At 47.5% G+C, this 15,700-nt stretch overlaps 1 protein-coding gene across 1 annotated transcript in view; it reads left to right on the top strand.

Moving 5' to 3' along the window:
- The window catches only part of CA8 (carbonic anhydrase 8 (inactive)), a 109,003-nt gene that overhangs the window by 7,114 nt on the left and 86,189 nt on the right, over positions 1-15,700 (top strand). The gene's annotated exons all lie outside the window — the stretch shown is intronic.

The following is a 15,700-nucleotide window of genomic DNA, read 5'->3' as shown; positions in this document are numbered from 1 at the left end:
AATTAATAATAGCAGTAGGCTAGATAATATGACAGACAGGGAGTCAGGGTAATGACAGATAAGGAAGCGGGTAATACAATATATCAAATGCATGACCAACGGTGTTAGCAGTCGACATGGAATAACAGTCGACCTATGCGTCAATAGAAAAGTCCAGAAAAGCGTCTGAAACGCTGTAAGACAGGAGGCTTCCGTAAAGTTGCAGTTAATGAGTCTCGGTATTGGCAAGTCCAAGGGACCAGGGAATTAGAGGAAACAGGTAAGGGAAAGATATTCATTGAGCCCGGCCGGGGCTATTGTATTGAGCCTGAAAATCCATGCCGCTTCTCGCTGGAGAAGCGCTTTCCCGCGATCCCCACCCCTAGGAGATGGAGCGACCTGGTCAACCATCCAGTAACGTAACGATGGCAAGGGATGCCTTGAGTCCTTGAAGTGTCGTGCCACTGGTTGATCCGACACGGCTCCTTCCAGGGCTAATTTAATAGATGAACGATGTGCTGCCATCCGCTCCTTGAAGGTGCGGGTGGTCTTTCCGACGTAGATCAGGCCGCACGGACAGCGGATTGCATAAACAACGTACCTGCTCGTGCAGGTGAGTACGTGATGTACTTTGATGGAACAGCCGGAATGAGGGTGTTTGAACGAAGGGCCAGTTTCCAGAAATTTACATGTTATGCATCCAGTGCATTTGTAATTGCCTGGTTTGCGTGTAAGAAAGTGGGGATTGGTCGAGGGGCTCATCAGTACGACATCATTTTTAACGAGCATGTCTCTGAGGTTACGACCTCTCTTGTAACAGGGTAATATGCTGGAATTTTTTAAGGATGGAAGATGCGGGTCCATGGTGATGATCGGCCAGAACTGTTTGGCAGTATCCACTAGTTCCTTCGTGGCCGTGGAGAAAGTGTTAATGAAAGGCAGTCTACCCTGTGGCAGTTTCTCTTTAGGTCTGACAGTCAGAGTGTCCACCCTTGGGATTGATAGAGCTTTCTTTTTAGCTTGGATTAATTGTGCCCAATTATAACCACGATCCGCAAACTTGAGGATCATTAAGTCCATTTGGATAAGCGCTTCTGCGTCCGAGCTGCAGATGCGTCTTACCCGGAGTAGTTGGGAATATGGTAAGCCTTTTTTCAATGACGAAGGGTGATGGCTGGCTGCGGCCAGAAGTGTGTTACGGTCTGTGGGCTTGTGGTATAGATTAGTAGCTAGACCAGCATCCGTGATTGTGACAACAACATCAAGATAATTGATGGAGGTGGTACTGCTGCAAGAGGTAAATTTGATGTTGGGATCAAGCTCGTTCAGGTGGTTGATGGTAGATGCTAATAGATGAGCTGGACCCGTCCAAATTAGGAAGACGTCATCTATGTAGCGGAGGTAGATGGCCAGATGTTCCGCGATGGGGGGCTGTGATAGGATCAGATTTCTTTCAATTTCAAACATAAACGCGTTAGCGTATGTCGGCGCCACACAACTTCCCATAGCGCAGCCTTTGAGCTGCAGGAAGAATTCCCCGTTGAATAGAAAATAATTTCGCGTGAGGGTCAGCTCCAAAAGTTGTAAGTAGAAGTTGACATCTGGGCCCATGTATTTATCACTGTTGCAGATTAATTTGCGTGTGGCTGCCAACCCTCGATCATGGGGAATGTTGGTGTATAAGCTCACCACGTCGAGGGTACAGAGGCTGCTGTTCGGAGGTAAAGGAGGTAGCGCCTGAAGCTGCAGGATGAAACTGGTTGTGTCCTTTAGGTATGCTGCCTGTTCTTGTACCACTGGTTGCAAGAAGGCATCCAAATATTGGGAAATGGAATGGTATAACGATCCCCGGGCCGAGATGATCGGTCTGCCTGGCGGGGAAATCGCATTTTTATGAAGTTTGGGTAACGTGTACAGCAGCGGGATGACAGGTGTTGCTACTTGTAAGGCATCTTTGCAACGTTGCGGTATAACATTGTTGGAAACTGCGTCTGCAAGGATTCCATCAAGTTCTTTCTTGAACAGTGGAGTGGGGTCTCTGTCCAATTTACGGTAAACGCTGGCATCAGCCAATTGTGTATATATGTCCTGTTTGTAAAAGTCCAGATCAAGGACAACCACCGCTCCACCTTTGTCCGCCGGACGTATTATTATATCATTGTATGTGGTCAGTGCTTTTAAAGCATTCCGTTCAATTTTAGAGAGGTTTGTATGTCCCGTAGCCATGGTGGGGGGATTGGTGCATGCCTTTATGTCAAGTAAATTGCTGTAGCTTTTGATCGCATGATTACTAGAAGGTGGATCAAAGACAGACGCTGTCCGAAGTCCTGCTGGTAACATGGGAGAGATAGAGATGGAATCACCAAAGTGTTCCTTTAGACGGAGAGAGCGCCCAAATTTATACATTTCCACTTTGCTGCCAAACCGATTGTGTTGGTTAGTGGGAACGAAGGACAGTCCACGATTGAGAACTGCTATTTCAGCTTCGGACAGTTCTCTTTTGGACAGATTGAATACTAGGTTCTGGGATTTTGTTTCCCTCTTCCGTATCCTTTGCCACTGTAAACCCCGTCTGGTACGACGCTTGCTGCACCTGTGCGGGTCCTGGTGGCTGCCCCTAAAGGGGGTCTCTGTGAACTAGAGGTGGATGTGGAGGGGTGTGTGGCCCGGTCGGAGTCACTCGCTGATGATGTACCCGAATGCTCAGGATCGGCTCCACGGCGTCTCCACGGTCTGCCCCTCGGTCTGTCCCTGGAGGAGCGTGAGCTGTTGGATGGGTTATTCACCCACTCGTAGACGCGGTTTTCAGCGTAATCGTTATTAACAATGGCTACTTTATCTCTTTTGAATTTCACCAGATCTGCTTGATATTTAGCGATTTGAGATTGTAATTTTGCGTTCCAATCCTCAGTAGTGCTACTGGCAATGGTTGTGAGGTGTGTAGCCTCAAAGGCCGCGATTTTCTCTTTGGTGACTTTTAGCTCTCTCGCTGATTCCTCGATAACGAGGAGCATAAGGTCGAAGGAGGCCTTGTTGAGAATAGCAGCCCACTTTCTGCAGAAGTCGATGTTGTGTCTGCCTATGGTGGGTATATTCTTTATGCGGAATCCCCGAGGGATTTTCCTGTCACGATAATAGTCGGAAAGTGAGATGCCATGAAGTAGAAAGTCAATTTCCCGTTTTTTCAATTTCTGTAGTTGTGAGATCAACCTTTCTGGAGCTTCCACACCACCAGTGGAGGCTAGGTTTTGGGGGAACAGGATATTATCTGCCTCCGATTCGGAAAAGGAATGCAGGTGTCCTGGATCTAGGGTAACCCTAGAGAAGCCGCTGGCATCATGAGATTCCATTCACCCAGAAATTGGTGCAGTGCAGATAGAAGTGCAAACGTGAGGTGGTAACTCCGAATGAAATAGATGGGTGCCTTGAAAAGTTTCTTGTGTCCAAGGGCTGGTACACAGGAATATGTAGGGACAAGGAGATCCGGCACTCCAATAATGATGATGGCCCCGGTGCCTTCCGAAGGAAGGAGATACAGCGTAGGAGATGGTGCTGGCGGCACTCGGTGGGGACTTGGTACGAAAGAGTCAAAGAGCTGACACCACACACAGCTTAAGTGCTTACTAGTTTCGGATTTAATAATCCTTCGTCAGAGTACAAAGAAATGACATGAATGACTTACCTATATAAGTTTCCCACCCCCGTGCACTGAAGGACGACAGGTACTCCATAGTCAGGCGCCGTCGGCCGGTGATGACGTCATCATGACGCTCACCTACACGGGGTAGACGCGTCGCCATGGTAACCTGTTAAAACATGTACAGATAGTGAAAAACCCAAATGAAATACAACATGATGAGGCGCATGTATAATGTAAAAAGTGCTCCATGGATAAAGGGAGGGGGGAAAGAACACAGAAAGGGTACATGGCACAACTGAAATTGAGCATAACTGCAATATACATGAAAAACAATGATAAGCGAATGGAAAGCCTATAGGGAACAACGGCAGCGTATAATCGCAAGGTGCAGGAATGTACACAGACAAGGAAGCGGGATGTAGACGGAAAGGGGTACAGTCAAAAAACCACAGCAAAATGTCCAAAAGGACATACATATGTAAATGTCAATTAATAATAGCAGTAGGCTAGATAATATGACAGACAGGGAGTCAGGGTAATGACAGATAAGGAAGCGGGTAATACAATATATCAAATGCATGACCAACGGTGTTAGCAGTCGACATGGAATAACAGTCGACCTATGCGTCAATAGAAAAGTCCAGAAAAGCGTCTGAAACGCTGTAAGACAGGAGGCTTCCGTAAAGTTGCAGTTAATGAGTCTCGGTATTGGCAAGTCCAAGGGACCAGGGAATTAGAGGAAACAGGTAAGGGAAAGATATTCATTGAGCCCGGCCGGGGCTATTGTATTGAGCCTGAAAATCCATGCCGCTTCTCGCTGGAGAAGCGCTTTCCCGCGATCCCCACCCCTAGGAGATGGAGCGACCTGGTCAACCATCCAGTAACGTAACGATGGCAAGGGATGCCTTGAGTCCTTGAAGTGTCGTGCCACTGGTTGATCCGACACGGCTCCTTCCAGGGCTAATTTAATAGATGAACGATGTGCTGCCATCCGCTCCTTGAAGGTGCGGGTGGTCTTTCCGACGTAGATCAGGCCGCACGGACAGCGGATTGCATAAACAACGTACCTGCTCGTGCAGGTGAGTACGTGATGTACTTTGATGGAACAGCCGGAATGAGGGTGTTTGAACGAAGGGCCAGTTTCCAGAAATTTACATGTTATGCATCCAGTGCATTTGTAATTGCCTGGTTTGCGTGTAAGAAAGTGGGGATTGGTCGAGGGGCTCATCAGTACGACATCATTTTTAACGAGCATGTCTCTGAGGTTACGACCTCTCTTGTAACAGGGTAATATGCTGGAATTTTTTAAGGATGGAAGATGCGGGTCCATGGTGATGATCGGCCAGAACTGTTTGGCAGTATCCACTAGTTCCTTCGTGGCCGTGGAGAAAGTGTTAATGAAAGGCAGTCTACCCTGTGGCAGTTTCTCTTTAGGTCTGACAGTCAGAGTGTCCACCCTTGGGATTGATAGAGCTTTCTTTTTAGCTTGGATTAATTGTGCCCAATTATAACCACGATCCGCAAACTTGAGGATCATTAAGTCCATTTGGATAAGCGCTTCTGCGTCCGAGCTGCAGATGCGTCTTACCCGGAGTAGTTGGGAATATGGTAAGCCTTTTTTCAATGACGAAGGGTGATGGCTGGCTGCGGCCAGAAGTGTGTTACGGTCTGTGGGCTTGTGGTATAGATTAGTAGCTAGACCAGCATCCGTGATTGTGACAACAACATCAAGATAATTGATGGAGGTGGTACTGCTGCAAGAGGTAAATTTGATGTTAGGATCAAGCTCGTTCAGGTGGTTGATGGTAGATGCTAATAGATGAGCTGGACCCGTCCAAATTAGGAAGACGTCATCTATGTAGCGGAGGTAGATGGCCAGATGTTCCGCGATGGGGGGCTGTGATAGGATCAGATTTCTTTCAATTTCAAACATAAACGCGTTAGCGTATGTCGGCGCCACACAACTTCCCATAGCGCAGCCTTTGAGCTGCAGGAAGAATTCCCCGTTGAATAGAAAATAATTTCGCGTGAGGGTCAGCTCCAAAAGTTGTAAGTAGAAGTTGACATCTGGGCCCATGTATTTATCACTGTTGCAGATTAATTTGCGTGTGGCTGCCAACCCTCGATCATGGGGAATGTTGGTGTATAAGCTCACCACGTCGAGGGTACAGAGGCTGCTGTTCGGAGGTAAAGGAGGTAGCGCCTGAAGCTGCAGGATGAAACTGGTTGTGTCCTTTAGGTATGCTGCCTGTTCTTGTACCACTGGTTGCAAGAAGGCATCCAAATATTGGGAAATGGAATGGTATAACGATCCCCGGGCCGAGATGATCGGTCTGCCTGGCGGGGAAATCGCATTTTTATGAAGTTTGGGTAACGTGTACAGCAGCGGGATGACAGGTGTTGCTACTTGTAAGGCATCTTTGCAACGTTGCGGTATAACATTGTTGGAAACTGCGTCTGCAAGGATTCCATCAAGTTCTTTCTTGAACAGTGGAGTGGGGTCTCTGTCCAATTTACGGTAAACGCTGGCATCAGCCAATTGTGTATATATGTCCTGTTTGTAAAAGTCCAGATCAAGGACAACCACCGCTCCACCTTTGTCCGCCGGACGTATTATTATATCATTGTATGTGGTCAGTGCTTTTAAAGCATTCCGTTCAATTTTAGAGAGGTTTGTATGTCCCGTAGCCATGGTGGGGGGATTGGTGCATGCCTTTATGTCAAGTAAATTGCTGTAGCTTTTGATCGCATGATTACTAGAAGGTGGATCAAAGACAGACGCTGTCCGAAGTCCTGCTGGTAACATGGGAGAGATAGAGATGGAATCACCAAAGTGTTCCTTTAGACGGAGACCTCCTTTACCTCCGAACAGCAGCCTCTGTACCCTCGACGTGGTGAGCTTATACACCAACATTCCCCATGATCGAGGGTTGGCAGCCACACGCAAATTAATCTGCAACAGTGATAAATACATGGGCCCAGATGTCAACTTCTACTTACAACTTTTGGAGCTGACCCTCACGCGAAATTATTTTCTATTCAACGGGGAATTCTTCCTGCAGCTCAAAGGCTGCGCTATGGGAAGTTGTGTGGCGCCGACATACGCTAACGCGTTTATGTTTGAAATTGAAAGAAATCTGATCCTATCACAGCCCCCCATCGCGGAACATCTGGCCATCTACCTCCGCTACATAGATGACGTCTTCCTAATTTGGACGGGTCCAGCTCATCTATTAGCATCTACCATCAACCACCTGAACGAGCTTGATCCCAACATCAAATTTACCTCTTGCAGCAGTACCACCTCCATCAATTATCTTGATGTTGTTGTCACAATCACGGATGCTGGTCTAGCTACTAATCTATACCACAAGCCCACAGACCGTAACACACTTCTGGCCGCAGCCAGCCATCACCCTTCGTCATTGAAAAAAGGCTTACCATATTCCCAACTACTCCGGGTAAGACGCATCTGCAGCTCGGACGCAGAAGCGCTTATCCAAATGGACTTAATGATCCTCAAGTTTGCGGATCGTGGTTATAATTGGGCACAATTAATCCAAGCTAAAAAGAAAGCTCTATCAATCCCAAGGGTGGACACTCTGACTGTCAGACCTAAAGAGAAACTGCCACAGGGTAGACTGCCTTTCATTAACACTTTCTCCACGGCCACGAAGGAACTAGTGGATACTGCCAAACAGTTCTGGCCGATCATCACCATGGACCCGCATCTTCCATCCTTAAAAAATTCCAGCATATTACCCTGTTACAAGAGAGGTCGTAACCTCAGAGACATGCTCGTTAAAAATGATGTCGTACTGATGAGCCCCTCGACCAATCCCCACTTTCTTACACGCAAACCAGGCAATTACAAATGCACTGGATGCATAACATGTAAATTTCTGGAAACTGGCCCTTCGTTCAAACACCCTCATTCCGGCTGTTCCATCAAAGTACATCACGTACTCACCTGCACGAGCAGGTACGTTGTTTATGCAATCCGCTGTCCGTGCGGCCTGATCTACGTCGGAAAGACCACCCGCACCTTCAAGGAGCGGATGGCAGCACATCGTTCATCTATTAAATTAGCCCTGGAAGGAGCCGTGTCGGATCAACCAGTGGCACGACACTTCAAGGACTCAAGGCATCCCTTGCCATCGTTACGTTACTGGATGGTTGACCAGGTCGCTCCATCTCCTAGGGGTGGGGATCGCGGGAAAGCGCTTCTCCAGCGAGAAGCGGCATGGATTTTCAGGCTCAATACAATAGCCCCGGCCGGGCTCAATGAATATCTTTCCCTTACCTGTTTCCTCTAATTCCCTGGTCCCTTGGACTTGCCAATACCGAGACTCATTAACTGCAACTTTACGGAAGCCTCCTGTCTTACAGCGTTTCAGACGCTTTTCTGGACTTTTCTATTGACGCATAGGTCGACTGTTATTCCATGTCGACTGCTAACACCGTTGGTCATGCATTTGATATATTGTATTACCCGCTTCCTTATCTGTCATTACCCTGACTCCCTGTCTGTCATATTATCTAGCCTACTGCTATTATTAATTGACATTTACATATGTATGTCCTTTTGGACATTTTGCTGTGGTTTTTTGACTGTACCCCTTTCCGTCTACATCCCGCTTCCTTGTCTGTGTACATTCCTGCACCTTGCGATTATACGCTGCCGTTGTTCCCTATAGGCTTTCCATTCGCTTATCATTGTTTTTCATGTATATTGCAGTTATGCTCAATTTCAGTTGTGCCATGTACCCTTTCTGTGTTCTTTCCCCCCTCCCTTTATCCATGGAGCACTTTTTACATTATACATGCGCCTCATCATGTTGTATTTCATTTGGGTTTTTCACTATCTGTACATGTTTTAACAGGTTACCATGGCGACGCGTCTACCCCGTGTAGGTGAGCGTCATGATGACGTCATCACCGGCCGACGGCGCCTGACTATGGAGTACCTGTCGTCCTTCAGTGCACGGGGGTGGGAAACTTATATAGGTAAGTCATTCATGTCATTTCTTTGTACTCTGACGAAGGATTATTAAATCCGAAACTAGTAAGCACTTAAGCTGTGTGTGGTGTCAGCTCTTTGACTCTTTCGTACCAAGTCCCCACCGAGTGCCGCCAGCACCATCTCCTACGCTGTATCTCCTTCCTTCGGAAGGCACCGGGGCCATCATCATTATTGGAGTGCCGGATCTCCTTGTCCCTACATATTCCTGTGTACCAGCCCTTGGACACAAGAAACTTTTCAAGGCACCCATCTATTTCATTCGGAGTTACCACCTCACGTTTGCACTTCTATCTGCACTGCACCAATTTCTGGGTGAATGGAATCTCATGATGCCAGCGGCTTCTCTAGGGTTACCCTAGATCCAGGACACCTGCATTCCTTTTCCGAATCGGAGGCAGATAATATCCTGTTCACCCAAAACCTAGCCTCCACTGGTGGTGTGGAAGCTCCAGAAAGGTTGATCTCACAACTACAGAAATTGAAAAAACGGGAAATTGACTTTCTACTTCATGGCATCTCACTTTCCGACTATTATCGTGACAGGAAAATCCCTCGGGGATTCCGCATAAAGAATATACCCACCATAGGCAGACACAACATCGACTTCTGCAGAAAGTGGGCTGCTATTCTCAACAAGGCCTCCTTCGACCTTATGCTCCTCGTTATCGAGGAATCAGCGAGAGAGCTAAAAGTCACCAAAGAGAAAATCGCGGCCTTTGAGGCTACACACCTCACAACCATTGCCAGTAGCACTACTGAGGATTGGAACGCAAAATTACAATCTCAAATCGCTAAATATCAAGCAGATCTGGTGAAATTCAAAAGAGATAAAGTAGCCATTGTTAATAACGATTACGCTGAAAACCGCGTCTACGAGTGGGTGAATAACCCATCCAACAGCTCACGCTCCTCCAGGGACAGACCGAGGGGCAGACCGTGGAGACGCCGTGGAGCCGATCCTGAGCATTCGGGTACATCATCAGCGAGTGACTCCGACCGGGCCACACACCCCTCCACATCCACCTCTAGTTCACAGAGACCCCCTTTAGGGGCAGCCACCAGGACCCGCACAGGTGCAGCAAGCGTCGTACCAGACGGGGTTTACAGTGGCAAAGGATACGGAAGAGGGAAACAAAATCCCAGAACCTAGTATTCAATCTGTCCAAAAGAGAACTGTCCGAAGCTGAAATAGCAGTTCTCAATCGTGGACTGTCCTTCGTTCCCACTAACCAACACAATCGGTTTGGCAGCAAAGTGGAAATGTATAAATTTGGGCGCTCTCTCCGTCTAAAGGAACACTTTGGTGATTCCATCTCTATCTCTCCCATGTTACCAGCAGGACTTCGGACAGCGTCTGTCTTTGATCCACCTTCTAGTAATCATGCGATCAAAAGCTACAGCAATTTACTTGACATAAAGGCATGCACCAATCCCCCCACCATGGCTACGGGACATACAAACCTCTCTAAAATTGAACGGAATGCTTTAAAAGCACTGACCACATACAATGATATAATAATACGTCCGGCGGACAAAGGTGGAGCGGTGGTTGTCCTTGATCTGGACTTTTACAAACAGGACATATATACACAATTGGCTGATGCCAGCGTTTACCGTAAATTGGACAGAGACCCCACTCCACTGTTCAAGAAAGAACTTGATGGAATCCTTGCAGACGCAGTTTCCAACAATGTTATACCGCAACGTTGCAAAGATGCCTTACAAGTAGCAACACCTGTCATCCCGCTGCTGTACACGTTACCCAAACTTCATAAAAATGCGATTTCCCCGCCAGGCAGACCGATCATCTCGGCCCGGGGATCGTTATACCATTCCATTTCCCAATATTTGGATGCCTTCTTGCAACCAGTGGTACAAGAACAGGCAGCATACCTAAAGGACACAACCAGTTTCATCCTGCAGCTTCAGGCGCTACCTCCTTTACCTCCGAACAGCAGCCTCTGTACCCTCGACGTGGTGAGCTTATACACCAACATTCCCCATGATCGAGGGTTGACAGCCACACGCAAATTAATCTGCAACAGTGATAAATACATGGGCCCAGATGTCAACTTCTACTTACAACTTTTGGAGCTGACCCTCACGCGAAATTATTTTCTATTCAACGGGGAATTCTTCCTGCAGCTCAAAGGCTGCGCTATGGGAAGTTGTGTGGCGCCGACATACGCTAACGCGTTTATGTTTGAAATTGAAAGAAATCTGATCCTATCACAGCCCCCCATCGCGGAACATCTGGCCATCTACCTCCGCTACATAGATGACGTCTTCCTAATTTGGACGGGTCCAGCTCATCTATTAGCATCTACCATCAACCACCTGAACGAGCTTGATCCCAACATCAAATTTACCTCTTGCAGCAGTACCACCTCCATCAATTATCTTGATGTTGTTGTCACAATCACGGATGCTGGTCTAGCTACTAATCTATACCACAAGCCCACAGACCGTAACACACTTCTGGCCGCAGCCAGCCATCACCCTTCGTCATTGAAAAAAGGCTTACCATATTCCCAACTACTCCGGGTAAGACGCATCTGCAGCTCGGACGCAGAAGCGCTTATCCAAATGGACTTAATGATCCTCAAGTTTGCGGATCGTGGTTATAATTGGGCACAATTAATCCAAGCTAAAAAGAAAGCTCTATCAATCCCAAGGGTGGACACTCTGACTGTCAGACCTAAAGAGAAACTGCCACAGGGTAGACTGCCTTTCATTAACACTTTCTCCACGGCCACGAAGGAACTAGTGGATACTGCCAAACAGTTCTGGCCGATCATCACCATGGACCCGCATCTTCCATCCTTAAAAAATTCCAGCATATTACCCTGTTACAAGAGAGGTCGTAACCTCAGAGACATGCTCGTTAAAAATGATGTCGTACTGATGAGCCCCTCGACCAATCCCCACTTTCTTACACGCAAACCAGGCAATTACAAATGCACTGGATGCATAACATGTAAATTTCTGGAAACTGGCCCTTCGTTCAAACACCCTCATTCCGGCTGTTCCATCAAAGTACATCACGTACTCACCTGCACGAGCAGGTACGTTGTTTATGCAATCCGCTGTCCGTGCGGCCTGATCTACGTCGGAAAGACCACCCGCACCTTCAAGGAGCGGATGGCAGCACATCGTTCATCTATTAAATTAGCCCTGGAAGGAGCCGTGTCGGATCAACCAGTGGCACGACACTTCAAGGACTCAAGGCATCCCTTGCCATCGTTACGTTACTGGATGGTTGACCAGGTCGCTCCATCTCCTAGGGGTGGGGATCGCGGGAAAGCGCTTCTCCAGCGAGAAGCGGCATGGATTTTCAGGCTCAATACAATAGCCCCGGCCGGGCTCAATGAATATCTTTCCCTTACCTGTTTCCTCTAATTCCCTGGTCCCTTGGACTTGCCAATACCGAGACTCATTAACTGCAACTTTACGGAAGCCTCCTGTCTTACAGCGTTTCAGACGCTTTTCTGGACTTTTCTATTGACGCATAGGTCGACTGTTATTCCATGTCGACTGCTAACACCGTTGGTCATGCATTTGATATATTGTATTACCCGCTTCCTTATCTGTCATTACCCTGACTCCCTGTCTGTCATATTATCTAGCCTACTGCTATTATTAATTGACATTTACATATGTATGTCCTTTTGGACATTTTGCTGTGGTTTTTTGACTGTACCCCTTTCCGTCTACATCCCGCTTCCTTGTCTGTGTACATTCCTGCACCTTGCGATTATACGCTGCCGTTGTTCCCTATAGGCTTTCCATTCGCTTATCATTGTTTTTCATGTATATTGCAGTTATGCTCAATTTCAGTTGTGCCATGTACCCTTTCTGTGTTCTTTCCCCCCTCCCTTTATCCATGGAGCACTTTTTACATTATACATGCGCCTCATCATGTTGTATTTCATTTGGGTTTTTCACTATCTGTACATGTTTTAACAGGTTACCATGGCGACGCGTCTACCCCGTGTAGGTGAGCGTCATGATGACGTCATCACCGGCCGACGGCGCCTGACTATGGAGTACCTGTCGTCCTTCAGTGCACGGGGGTGGGAAACTTATATAGGTAAGTCATTCATGTCATTTCTTTGTACTCTGACGAAGGATTATTAAATCCGAAACTAGTAAGCACTTAAGCTGTGTGTGGTGTCAGCTCTTTGACTCTTTCGTACCAAGTCCCCACCGAGTGCCGCCAGCACCATCTCCTACGCTGTATCTCCTTCCTTCGGAAGGCACCGGGGCCATCATCATTATTGGAGTGCCGGATCTCCTTGTCCCTACATATTCCTGTGTACCAGCCCTTGGACACAAGAAACTTTTCAAGGCACCCATCTATTTCATTCGGAGTTACCACCTCACGTTTGCACTTCTATCTGCACTGCACCAACTTCTGGGTGAATGGAATCTCATGATGCCAGCGGCTTCTCTAGGGTTACCCTAGATCCAGGACACCTGCATTCCTTTTCCGAATCGGAGGCAGATAATATCCTGTTCACCCAAAACCTAGCCTCCACTGGTGGTGTGGAAGCTCCAGAAAGGTTGATCTCACAACTACAGAAATTGAAAAAACGGGAAATTGACTTTCTACTTCATGGCATCTCACTTTCCGACTATTATCGTGACAGGAAAATCCCTCGGGGATTCCGCATAAAGAATATACCCACCATAGGCAGACACAACATCGACTTCTGCAGAAAGTGGGCTGCTATTCTCAACAAGGCCTCCTTCGACCTTATGCTCCTCGTTATCGAGGAATCAGCGAGAGAGCTAAAAGTCACCAAAGAGAAAATCGCGGCCTTTGAGGCTACACACCTCACAACCATTGCCAGTAGCACTACTGAGGATTGGAACGCAAAATTACAATCTCAAATCGCTAAATATCAAGCAGATCTGGTGAAATTCAAAAGAGATAAAGTAGCCATTGTTAATAACGATTACGCTGAAAACCGCGTCTACGAGTGGGTGAATAACCCATCCAACAGCTCACGCTCCTCCAGGGACAGACCGAGGGGCAGACCGTGGAGACGCCGTGGAGCCGATCCTGAGCATTCGGGTACATCATCAGCGAGTGACTCCGACCGGGCCACACACCCCTCCACATCCACCTCTAGTTCACAGAGACCCCCTTTAGGGGCAGCCACCAGGACCCGCACAGGTGCAGCAAGCGTCGTACCAGACGGGGTTTACAGTGGCAAAGGATACGGAAGAGGGAAACAAAATCCCAGAACCTAGTATTCAATCTGTCCAAAAGAGAACTGTCCGAAGCTGAAATAGCAGTTCTCAATCGTGGACTGTCCTTCGTTCCCACTAACCAACACAATCGGTTTGGCAGCAAAGTGGAAATGTATAAATTTGGGCGCTCTCTCCGTCTAAAGGAACACTTTGGTGATTCCATCTCTATCTCTCCCATGTTACCAGCAGGACTTCGGACAGCGTCTGTCTTTGATCCACCTTCTAGTAATCATGCGATCAAAAGCTACAGCAATTTACTTGACATAAAGGCATGCACCAATCCCCCCACCATGGCTACGGGACATACAAACCTCTCTAAAATTGAACGGAATGCTTTAAAAGCACTGACCACATACAATGATATAATAATACGTCCGGCGGACAAAGGTGGAGCGGTGGTTGTCCTTGATCTGGACTTTTACAAACAGGACATATATACACAATTGGCTGATGCCAGCGTTTACCGTAAATTGGACAGAGACCCCACTCCACTGTTCAAGAAAGAACTTGATGGAATCCTTGCAGACGCAGTTTCCAACAATGTTATACCGCAACGTTGCAAAGATGCCTTACAAGTAGCAACACCTGTCATCCCGCTGCTGTACACGTTACCCAAACTTCATAAAAATGCGATTTCCCCGCCAGGCAGACCGATCATCTCGGCCCGGGGATCGTTATACCATTCCATTTCCCAATATTTGGATGCCTTCTTGCAACCAGTGGTACAAGAACAGGCAGCATACCTAAAGGACACAACCAGTTTCATCCTGCAGCTTCAGGCGCTACCTCCTTTACCTCCGAACAGCAGCCTCTGTACCCTCGACGTGGTGAGCTTATACACCAACATTCCCCATGATCGAGGGTTGGCAGCCACACGCAAATTAATCTGCAACAGTGATAAATACATGGGCCCAGATGTCAACTTCTACTTACAACTTTTGGAGCTGACCCTCACGCGAAATTATTTTCTATTCAACGGGGAATTCTTCCTGCAGCTCAAAGGCTGCGCTATGGGAAGTTGTGTGGCGCCGACATACGCTAACGCGTTTATGTTTGAAATTGAAAGAAATCTGATCCTATCACAGCCCCCCATCGCGGAACATCTGGCCATCTACCTCCGCTACATAGATGACGTCTTCCTAATTTGGACGGGTCCAGCTCATCTATTAGCATCTACCATCAACCACCTGAACGAGCTTGATCCCAACATCAAATTTACCTCTTGCAGCAGTACCACCTCCATCAATTATCTTGATGTTGTTGTCACAATCACGGATGCTGGTCTAGCTACTAATCTATACCACAAGCCCACAGACCGTAACACACTTCTGGCCGCAGCCAGCCATCACCCTTCGTCATTGAAAAAAGGCTTACCATATTCCCAACTACTCCGGGTAAGACGCATCTGCAGCTCGGACGCAGAAGCGCTTATCCAAATGGACTTAATGATCCTCAAGTTTGCGGATCGTGGTTATAATTGGGCACAATTAATCCAAGCTAAAAAGAAAGCTCTATCAATCCCAAGGGTGGACACTCTGACTGTCAGACCTAAAGAGAAACTGCCACAGGGTAGACTGCCTTTCATTAACACTTTCTCCACGGCCACGAAGGAACTAGTGGATACTGCCAAACAGTTCTGGCCGATCATCACCATGGACCCGCATCTTCCATCCTTAAAAAATTCCAGCATATTACCCTGTTACAAGAGAGGTCGTAACCTCAGAGACATGCTCGTTAAAAATGATGTCGTACTGATGAGCCCCTCGACCAATCCCCACTTTCTTACACGCAAACCAGGCAAT

This window comes from Crinia signifera, chromosome 5 (assembly GCF_055691185.1).
Source record: "Crinia signifera chromosome 5, ASM5569118v1, whole genome shotgun sequence".
Lineage (NCBI taxonomy): Eukaryota > Metazoa > Chordata > Amphibia > Anura > Myobatrachidae > Crinia > Crinia signifera.
Note: the sequence above shows the minus strand (reverse complement) of the source record. Positions and strands in the feature narration are given on the sequence as shown.